We start from the raw sequence: 11,365 nt of genomic DNA, 5'->3' as shown, positions 1-11,365 counted from the left end.
TGAAAAAATAAGTTTACATACAAGGTATGTAAGGAGAATAAAATGCATTTTGATTATAAGAGAAGAAGGTAAGGGAAAGTAAATTTTGCCTAGGTTAGAGGATTAAAGGATTGTTTTAAATTAACTAAAGCTAAAGATTTGAACAAGTTGTGAGAGGTTTACAAAAATTAACTGTAAGAGATTCTGTGTGAGAATATATTGGCAAAAGTTAAAATGGCATTGTTCAACTTTTTTCCCCCATAAATTGGACATTGGAATAAAAGCACAAGAGAGTTTTCTTAGAACATAGTTTTGCTCTGAGAAAAAAATTGTAAAGGGCAATAAAAAGTTTATAAAAATCTTACCTTATGGTCAAACTAATTAAAACTGAAGAGATTTATAAAATGTTAAAACTAGCTTTAACGTTAAAATACACTAATGGAAACATAAAATTTGTTTTTCCCTTTTAAAAAGGATTTTTATGTAATATTAAAATATGAAAGATTTTTGTTTACCTTTTAAGCAAACTACAAAAGCAAAAGAGGAAGAAAAGAAAGAAAGGAGACAGAGTCAGTTGTCCTCACGCTATCTTCATTGGGTCTTGTTTGGAAAGCTAAGTCTCCTCTCTATCAAAATAATGTTTTTTCCTTTTAAAAATTTTCAAGTTATCATTTTGGCTAAATGAATGCCTTATGGTAGCCTAAGATTCTATTCTGTAATATACAATGTTTTAAACCTTTGGTATTTAACAAACCTTTCAAAATCAAGCTCTAGATTATTATGCTAAATTAGCCAACACTAACATTGTTTAAATGAACAATTTGAATGCATTCCATGGTCTGATTCAAATTACCTATGATAACCCATTAGTTATTAGTGTTATGCACCTACCTTGGAGAAACAACGGGTATTCAAGAGGACATAAGTCCAATGTTAAGCATGGACTCATGAAGAACCAGGGCAGCTGCCTTGTCCTTCCTGAGTCCTTAAAGCTTTTGTTACTAAAGGTTCTGCATTCCATGACTTGTTATAGGAAAGATAAAATAATCTAAGTTGAATATATTGATGTGGTGACTTATAAATTGTGGAAATAGTTTGAAACCAATATTTGGTTCCATGTTCCTGCAAAGACAGTCAAAGCTTCAGGTACATTTTGCTACCTGATGGGCCATTTAAATATTTATAAAGGGATTTCATTCAATTTTCATTTTCTTCTTCTTTTTTTTAATTATTATTATTATTATTATTCTTTTTTAAATTATTGTACTTTAAGTTCTAGGGTACATGTACACAACATACGGGTTTGTTACATATGTATACGTGTGCCATGTTGGTGTGCTGCACCCATTAACTCATCATTTACATTAGGTATATCTCCTAATGCTATCCCTCACCCCTCCCCACTCCCCACAATAGGCCCTGGCGTGTGATGTTCCCCTTCCTGTGTCCAAGTGATCTCATTGTTCAATTCCCACCTATGACTGAGAACATGTGGTGTTTGGTTTTCTGTTCTTGTGATAGTTTGCTGAGAATGATGGTTTCCAGTTCATGTCCCTACAAAGGGACATTTTCTTAATCCAGTCTGTCACTGATGGACATTTGGGTTGATTCCAAGTCTTTGCTATTGTGAATAGTGCCACAATAAACATACGTGTGCATGTGTCTTTATACCAGCATGATTTATAATCCTTTGGGTATATATTACAGTAATGGGATGGCTGGGTCAAATGGTATTTCTAGTTCTAGATCCTTGAGGAATCACCACACTGTTTTCCACAATGGTTGAACTAGTTTACAGTCCCACCAATAGTATAAAAGTGTTCCTATTTCTCCACATCCTCTCCAGCACCTGTTGTTTCCTGATTTTTCAGTGATTGTCATTCTAATTGGTGTGAGATGGTATCTCATTGTGGTTTTGATTTACATTTCTCTGAAGGTGAGTGATGATGAGCATTTTTTCATGTGTCTGTTGGCTGTATGAATGTCTTCTTTTGAAAAGTGTCTGTTCATATCCTTTGCCCACTTTTTGATGGGGTTGTTTGTTTTTTTCTTGTAAATTTGTTTGAGTTCTTTGTAGGTTCTGGATATTAGCCCTTTGTCAGATGAGTAGATTGCAAAAATTTTCTCCCGTTCTGTAGGTTGCCTGTTCACTCTGATGGTAGTTTCTTTTGCTGTGCAGAAGCTCTTTAGTTTAATTAGATCCCATTTGTCAATTTTGGCTTTTGTTGCCGTTGCTTTTGGTGTTTTAGACATGTGGTCCTTCCCCATGCCTATGTCCTGAATGGTTTTACCTAGGTTTTCCTCTAGGGCTTTTATGGTTTTAGGTCTAACATTTAAGTCTCTAATCCATCTTGAATTAATTTACATATAAGGAGTAAGGAAAGGATCCAGTTTCAGCTTTCTACTTATGGCTAGCCAATTTTCCCAGCACCATTTATTAAATAGGAAATCCTTTCCCCATTTCTTGTTTTTGTCAGGTTTGTTTTCTAGTTGTATGAAAGCTTTCCCATGCAAGAGGGCTGATATTATAACAGTAGATTATTATGCTACAGTGTGTTTTCACCAGGCTAAAGAAATCTTTTTGGCCAGTCGCAGTGGCTCACACCTGTAATCCCAGCACTTTGGGAAGCCAAGGCGGGTGGATCACGAGGTCAGGAGATCGAGACCATCCTGGCTAACATGGTGAAACCCCATCTCTACTAAATATACAAAAAATTAGCCGGGTGTGGTGGCGGGCGCCTGGAGTCCCAGCTACTCGGGAGGCTGAGGCAGGAGAATGGTGTGACCCTGGGAGGCGGAGCTTGCAGTGAGCCAAGATCGTGCCACTCCACTTGACAGAGTGAGACTCCATCTCACAAAAAGAGAAATCTTTTTATGTCTCACTGAGGACAATCGCTTCACAATCTAAAACTCAAAGATTGGGTCTTCTGAGAACATCAGAGTAAAACTGTCCTTGCCATCCACACTACAGCAAAACTTTGGAGACTCGAACTTTGGGTTCATAATCTCACAACTGAGAAAGGTCCCCCACATTCCTGGAACTTAAGGAAAACTAACCAGGAAAGTTTCTTACCAGAAGAAGATAGCATCCTTGATGTGAACAGCTTTTCCCAAGATCACAGAACAAAACATCTACTATCATGAGACTCTTATCTTTGAATATTTTTTCCTTTGTTTATGCCTCTGTGAGCAATTTATAAGGTATACTTTTATTTGTGAAGGATTTTGCAGCCAGCCTCATACATGAATAACCTTATACTTTAATAGATAAAAGATGAAGGCCCAATATAGGTAATAAATTTTAGTGGTACGTACGTTGCCCCATAGTCAGTCAAAATTTCTCTTATCCCACATGATGGATTAAAGAGAACATTGCCAGGAGGCCTTCACTCTTCTAGAAGGACATCATTTGTTAGGTCCTTTTTCAATAGTTTAGAGTAAAACAGGCAATGATGAGAAATGTCTCCCTCATAATAGGCTCTACAGCAAATTCTACTTTAAAGGCTATCCTTACACAACAAACTTTAAATTCTGTTGTGAAAGTTATGCTAAATAGTATAATCGACCAAACAGGAAAGTACTTGTGCAGCTGCTGACACTTGTGGCCTATAGAGAAATGCATCAAATGTAGATTATAAAAATTCAGTTGTAGTGGATTCATGAAAAGACCACTTAGTCAAGCATGTAGACTCTTCATCTAGCTCATTCTTTAATCTATTTAATTTTACATGGTTTGGTTTATGGGGACCCTGGGTAAGGAGCATACTCCAAACTCTTGGTAATATCTTCCTGATAGCCATAATTATAGTCTCCCTGGTGTGCTGGATTTATAGCCAAGCAGCAGGATGGGGTCAATGGATAGACAATTGGTAAGAGGAAACGTCAGAGATGAGGGAGATTATTGCTAGACTGACTCAACAGACTTCTTGCTGAAGGCAACCCAAGGTGATAAGATACTGAGGGTGGAGAATGAGAACAGGTACCAAGGGTTGGAGATTCTTACTAAACTGGCTTAGCAAGGTTCTTGCTCAAACTGGATTCAACAGAGAGGGAAGGCCAACGTCAGGCCTGTAGAGCAGGGGATTCAGAGGAGCCTGACTCAGATTTGGTCAAAAGAGAGAGTCTGTCACATCCATCCATTTATCTGTCACCCATTTGTGCATCCAAATGACTATTTATTCAACAAGCCATTATGACCAATTCTCCATAAGATTGTGAAAATTTTAGTCTTTTGGCTTCTTTTCTAGAAATCCAACTCTGTTAATGCTGCAGCCTAGCTAGGTATGTTGATGGAACTGAGAGTCCTATCAAAAGCTGATGTAAAGTGTGCCTACCATAGAGAAATCTATGCTCCTTGTTTTTGGTCTCTTTCTCTGCTATAGAAAAGCAGTACTTACAGCCTGATACGATAGATATCATCAAGGCATTGCCTCTTTTAGCTTGGCCCCCCCAACCCCCAAGCAATTTAAACAGGGAGTCATCTTCCCCCCAAAAGCAAAAGAAATAATCAAATAAGGACTGAGAACCACAAAGAGCCAAAAATGGAAGAGTATTATGAAACTATTGTGCACCTGACATCTGAAAAATCACTAACAGCAACATCTTAAAAAAAAAAAAAAAAAAAAAAAAAAAAACCACTAATTATGAGCAGATATACCTTTAGGTTCAATCTTTTCTGGGATTCAGAGGACAAAATATAAACAAAGAATGAACTGTTGTTTAATCTTTTATTGAACCTGTAATATGTATCCAGCACTGTGTCTACATTTCATATGTTTTATTTCTCTCAAATTTGAATCCATGCAACAACCATCTGTCATAGGGACTATTATTATTTTCACCTTACAGATGAGTTTACTGAGGTTGGGAGTGGTTAACTTGTCTATGATGACGGGGTAGTAAGCATCAGAATCCACTTTCAAACTTTGGTCTGTTTCCATCAAAAACTTTCTCTTTTCTTTTCTATGATCCTGCTCCTGTTTTGCAACTCTATGCCCATTAAATTTAAGATTCACCTCTTTTTATTTAAAGAGATATGCTTTTAAAACTTTTGTTTAAATCAAACATTAGTGAGATTTATAATATTTTAAATAAACTTTGATGGAGGGAAGGGATGCTACTTAAAATAATCCTAAAATTACACTTGCTACAAATCAAAAAATCTTTTGATGATGTACATGATTATTCTTATTTATGTTTTTTTACTCCAAATTTTAGCATTCTAATGTTCTAAAAGTGGGATATACTTGTAAAGGCCTTAGTATGGGCTATCTTATGTCAAATATCTAATTTTAAATATTAACTTCTTTTCTTAGATTTTTTTTAATAGTTTGTGATCATTATAGGATGTAAAAATAATCCATTAAGTGACAATTTTGAGCACTATTTATAAGGTGATGTTATGATAGGTGTTTTACATATGTTATTTTCATCCTTATAATAGATTGTGAAGTAGCAGTAATAAACTCCTGTTTTACTTATGTAGAAATGAAATGCAGAAAAATTTAGTAACTTGCTCCAAAGTCACTGGTCTATTAAGGAACATACCTGGGATTTATTCTTATGTCTGTCACAGGTAAACCATGTCTTGTTCCCTCACGGAAGCCTGTTTTTCTAACATAGTTTATAGAGGTTGCTAAGAGAAACACACAAACTGATTGGTTGTGATTTAATTAACACTAAGCACTCATGGTATTCCGCTGATTCTAACATTTTCACTTTTTCATATTTCAATATTTCTAAAATTGGTGTATATCTGAATCAATAGCATCATAATATTGTGTCATATTTTTACTAGTAGTAATTTTCCTTTCTTTAATGATACATTAAATGATTGTATGTCTTCCAATAAATGGCATCTTAATTCAATTAAATATGTACGTATACATTTATTGAATATAATGCAATGTTTTATAATTAAAGATGTATTACTTGTCCCTTCTTCTAAGCTCACTGCATTTTACTAGAGCTCACACCAAGACTTGGTTTTTCAAGGCATTTATTCTTGTAACTCTTCCTCACTTCCGCCTCAATCCTACCATGTTCTTCTCTTATTTAGTGATGGTTATATACCCACTGTGGTTGGATTTCTAAAAGAGAAGTTTTTGAACATTAAAAAGTTAGATTGAGGCCAGGTGCAGTGGCTCACGTCTGTAATCCCAGAACTTAGGGAGGGCGAGGTGGGCAGATCACCTGAGGCCAGGAGTTCGAGACCAGCCTGGCCAAAATGGTGAAATCCCATCTCTACTAAAAATACAAACATTAGCCAGGTGTGGTAGAAGGCACCTGTAATCCCAGCTACTCAGAGGGCTGAGGCAGGTGAATTGCTTGAACCAGGAGTTGGAGGTTGCAGTGAGCTAAGATTGTGCCACTGTATTCCAGTCTGGGCAACAGAGGAGGACTCTGTCTCAGAGTGGGGAATAAAAAGGTTGGATTGAAATAAAACATTAAGTGATATGCAAATATTATCAGGTCTCCTAGATGTTGTTAAGTGTTGATGTTCAAATATAATATATGAGGAAAAGAGTGAAATATTTACTTGCTGATCTATTGCCATGACTTTAGTTCAATTTGTCTTAAAATTAATCTCCTCTTTCTGCTTATCTTTCCAAAACAATTCCCCTCCCCAAATTGGTAAGACTGCTATATGCTGAGAATTTTCCAGTTGTATCTCTCTTCCTAAAATCTTAAGTCTTAGTTATTGTACCTGCTCTCAAAGACCTCCATAGTCATCTGGGATGTGTCACCTTTTAATTCTTATCTCCAACTACTCCGCGACACAATCTCAACAACTTCTTTTTCTTATATTCCTATCAAAATCTTTTACGATTGAGAGCTCAATCTTGCCTCTGTAACTCATTGGCTGTTTACATTTGTACAAATCACTTAACCCTCTTGGGTTTCAGATTCTTAATCTGTAAAATTGAGAGAGAGGATGCAGGTCATGGATGTGGAGGTGCCTGAGATATCACTAAGTTTCTTTCCAGTCTGAGACTTTTTTTTTTCTTTCAGTTCTATGTTACATCCCATGTCCTTCATGACGCCTTCCCCAACCGTAATAGTACATACTAACTTCACTTCTGTGAAGTCTTACACCACTTGCAGCCTATGCTACTCAATCTGTTACTGAGATATGGATTGTCTTAGACCATTCTCTTTTGTTCTATAAAGTTTCAGCATTATCTTTCTAAATGGACCATAAGTTTCTCTAGGGCAGGAATCACGATTTAGGATCCTTTGATGTGACACTTGAGTCAAAAACCTTAAAATAGTAATGGGCTCAGGGAAGAAGCTATGTACTTTTGATGGATGATCGACTAAAAAATAAAATAATTCCTGCCGGGCGCGGTGGCTCAAGCCTGTAATCCCAGCACTTTGGGAGGCCGAGACGGGCGGATCACGAGGTCAGGAGTTCGAGACCATCCTGGTCTACACAGTGAAACCCCGTCTCTACTAAAAAATACAAAAAGCTAGCCGGGCGAGGTGGCCGGCACCTGTAGTCCCAGCTAGTCGGGAGGCTGAGGCAGGAGAATGGCGTGAACCCGGGAGGCGGAGCTTGCAGTGAGCTGAGATCCGGCCACTGCACTCCAGCCCGGGCGACAGAGCGAGACTCCGTCTCAAAAAAAAAAAAAAAAAAAAAAAAAAAAAAAAAAATTAAAATAAAATAAAATAAAATAATTCCCATGTACCAAACTATGTGAGCTGAAACAATCCTGTTCATCTATCTAGACTCAGATAAGACATTATCTCCTCTGTAGGACTATTTTTTTTCATCTTTTCATTCCCAGCACCTAGCACACAGCAAGTGGTCAATAAATATTGGTTGAGAGAATGAATGAGTGAATATCCTCTGCTTTGAGAGCTTTTATTAGCCATTTGGTTTATTGAAAAGAGTTTATTCTCTTAATTCATGCACCAGCAAAACACCTTTCAAGTCTCAGGTTTTCATCCAAAGATTTAAATACTCTCTTTCAAAGTATATTAATCTGCATAAGCTTTTGTTATTATTGTTATGATTATGCCATGTAATCCAATACATTGTCTTCTCAACAGAGTCTCTGTATTAAGAAAACACTTGCCCTTGTCTAATCACATCTGCGAGTAAGCAAATATTGGCAAAAACTCATAAAATCTTATTGCTCCCTTTGGGTAAATGATGTCAAACTTAGGGGCCACTGTTGCCATTTATACATATGAATCACAAATTTACATTGCCTCTGGACATCATAAATGGCCTGTGTCATAAAATGTGAGTAAAGACTCTGCTTCCTCTGTTATAAGAAGGGTCAGCATGAATAATCAACTCAAAACAAGCCCTTAAAATCATGTTAATGTTAAAGGTTGCTTATTACAGCTCAAGTCCTGAGAGTAACACACAATTTTTACTTATTTAGTTTGATTCCATAGGTTTTGGTTGCTTGCAAAAATCATATTGTGCAGTAAGGAAAGCTAAAATGGCTTTTCTGAATAATAGTCATATCAATTATGATTCTTGACTGCAAGCAACAGAAATAGTCTTTGTCTCGTAAAAGGGGATTTATTACCTCAGAATAGAGGGTTCACAGGGTCTCTGGGATGCTGGAGGACGGGATTGAGGACAGATGGGAACCAGCAAAACTCCGCAAAACAGAAGGTAGAAACCCCTGCTGTTATCTTCTTACCTGAATTGTCTGGAAGGGCACCACTGACGCCATTGCTGAAATGAATGTGCTTGAGTCACTTGCTCAAAACTTTTCCTGGTTCTTCCATGTAAGAGATTTGTTTAGAATTTTTCACCCTACAAAATTACATACAATGAAGGTATGTATGTAAAGGTATTATCCCAGTACAAATCAGGGTGCTATTATAAAGGAGAATGCATATTGAATAGCCTCAAAGTGTCAAAAATTTACCACAGTAAGTGCTCAGAAATACAGGCTTGCATTTGTTCAGTGCATCATTCATTTGGTCAATAGACTAAAGTAATGCATGTCTACTATTAGCTACTGGGTAGAGAGCTTGACATATGACCTTGAAGAAGATACTATCTAGTGGCTAGGAGAATCCTGTAAAGAAACAAGTGTGATTAGGGTCACAATTACTCATTAGTAAAGTGATAAGGAAACTCGGAGAACAAGTGTAATGAAAGGCCATGAAGGGGAGGAAAAAGAGTCTTGGGTGTGGAGTTTTCGAAGCTGGGTTTGATTCTCTGTTCTGATACCTAACAGTTCTAAAGCTTTGAAAAGGTAACTTATCATCTCCATTCAGTGTCTTCATCTGTGAAATGAGAAGAATGAATGGTTTTTGTAGGATTGGGAGAGATAAATGAGATTGCATATATTTAAATGTTTAGCATTTACCAGGTATTTGATAGGTGGTCATTGATTCATTCATGTGTTCATTCATTCACAAAATCGAAAGTGACTCACTTAGCCTGGGCTCTACAAAGAAGGAGACGTAGAAAATACATCTTTAAGAATGAGTAGGTATCCCCTGGGTTAGAATGAAAGGGCATTCTGGCAAATTCAAAGGTGAAGAAGTGATAAGGGCACGAGAATGTCTTGAGGAGTGGCAAGATCAGCAAAGACGGACAGTGGACATTTAGGGCCATGTCAGGCAATGAGAGGAGAGTGACAGAGAAGGGATAGCTGATAAAAGGTGTTGTGCAATGTTAAACAGTTTGGATTTCACCCAGTAGTCCGTGCTTTTCAAAATGTGTTCCCTGTGCCTCCTACATCTAATTCACCAGGAGCACACTTAGAAATGCAGATTCTGGGGCCCTAATCCAGACCTATTGAAACAGAATCTCTGAGAGTAGCACATGCACAATCCACAGTTTTCACAATCTCTCTGAGGGATTTTAAGGCACTTTGCTGTATGAGAAACCCTGTTAAGGTAACAGAGAGCCAAGGAAAGTATTTAAGTGGGTAATCATGAGGAAACCAGACTTTTGGATTCCATGCACTGGATTTCTTTTACTTTAAGACTTCAGAGTGAATTTTATCCATCTGGGTAGGATTTTGATATTGTTGAACTAAACTTAACACATATGAGACAGAATCCCAGCTCAAATAATAGTGTTCTCTTTTTACAGCCAAGAATCAGCCTAGACTATGGAATAATTCTGTGGCAAATAAAACAGAACAAGATGGCTGACAATAAAAACAAATGATTTCAAAAAGCATTTAACATTCAAGGAGATGGAGCCAAGAGAAGTATGCTTTCGAAAAGGAGATAGAGGTGGGAGAAGTTGGGGTGGGGGGGGAAGCATAAATTTACAGAGTTATAGTAAATGTCACAGAGAATTCAACAATTTTCTTTGCAGAATTTAGAAAATGAGTGCGCATAATTCCAACTGGTTGCTATCACAGGGAATTTGAAAAGCACCCCAAGGCGATTCAGAGAGCTGCTTTTACGTTCAAGCAGAATGAAATAAAACATCCATATTTCAACTAAACACACACACACATAGCCTCTCACTCCATGGCTGCATGCACAAAGCATTTAATCACAAAAATATATTGTTAGGTTGAAAGTACAGCAGGTAGGATTGCTTTCTGAATGCCCTCTATCTATTTACACAGGCCCCAAAGTCAGGACTGCAGATGTTGAGCCAAAATCATCAACAAGCTTCAATTCAACCTCAGACCTTTTTGGGGGGAACTGAATAGATAAAAAAAAAAAAAAAAAAAAGTCTGTTCCTTGTTGTTCTGATTTAAAACCTTAAAATGGCATATGCATGGACTTCTGTCGTAGTTAGATGCTTATTTGCAGAGGACTGCACTGAGACACAGCCTGTGATTTCTAGCAGCACTGTGAGCAACACATTCAGAGTTTGAACTCTTTTGAACCAGCTTCTTGCTTTCATTCATTTGCTAAAAGCAAATCAGAAAGTAAGGTAAAGGAAAATAAGTTGATAACATGCTTGAAAGAAGAAATTTCAGCACAATAATATGAAGAAAAGAGGTAATATTTCTGAGGCAGAAGGACAAACAGTTATATTTTCATGACCACAGTGCTCTCAGCAACAGAAGTAGAGAATGTCAATAGAATTGATGATTGACCAAATTGTAGCTCTCTAAGGAGTCGCTCTTGGTCAAATTCATTGATTCATTCATTCATTCAACTAACATTCATTTAGCCATTACTTGTGTCCTGCTCTGTGCTAAGTGGTGGGGTTAGACACATAAACATGACACAGAGCCTTCCATCAAGGTAAGCATATTTCTGTGAGGGAGGCAAATGGGGAAATAAATATTTTGCAAAACATTGTGTGCAAATGTAGACCGTAAGCAGGCAAATAGTTGCAAGAGTATTAGAAAGAAAACTAGAGAAACATAATACTTGAAACTGTATGTGCATGTAAGCAAGAGCAAGGGAAGTTCTTGAGAATGCCTTCATAAGGGGA

The sequence above is a fragment of the Piliocolobus tephrosceles genome, chromosome 14 (genome assembly GCF_002776525.5).
Source record: "Piliocolobus tephrosceles isolate RC106 chromosome 14, ASM277652v3, whole genome shotgun sequence".
In the NCBI taxonomy this organism is placed as follows: Eukaryota; Metazoa; Chordata; class Mammalia; order Primates; family Cercopithecidae; genus Piliocolobus; species Piliocolobus tephrosceles.
This window is presented reverse-complemented; position numbering follows the sequence as displayed.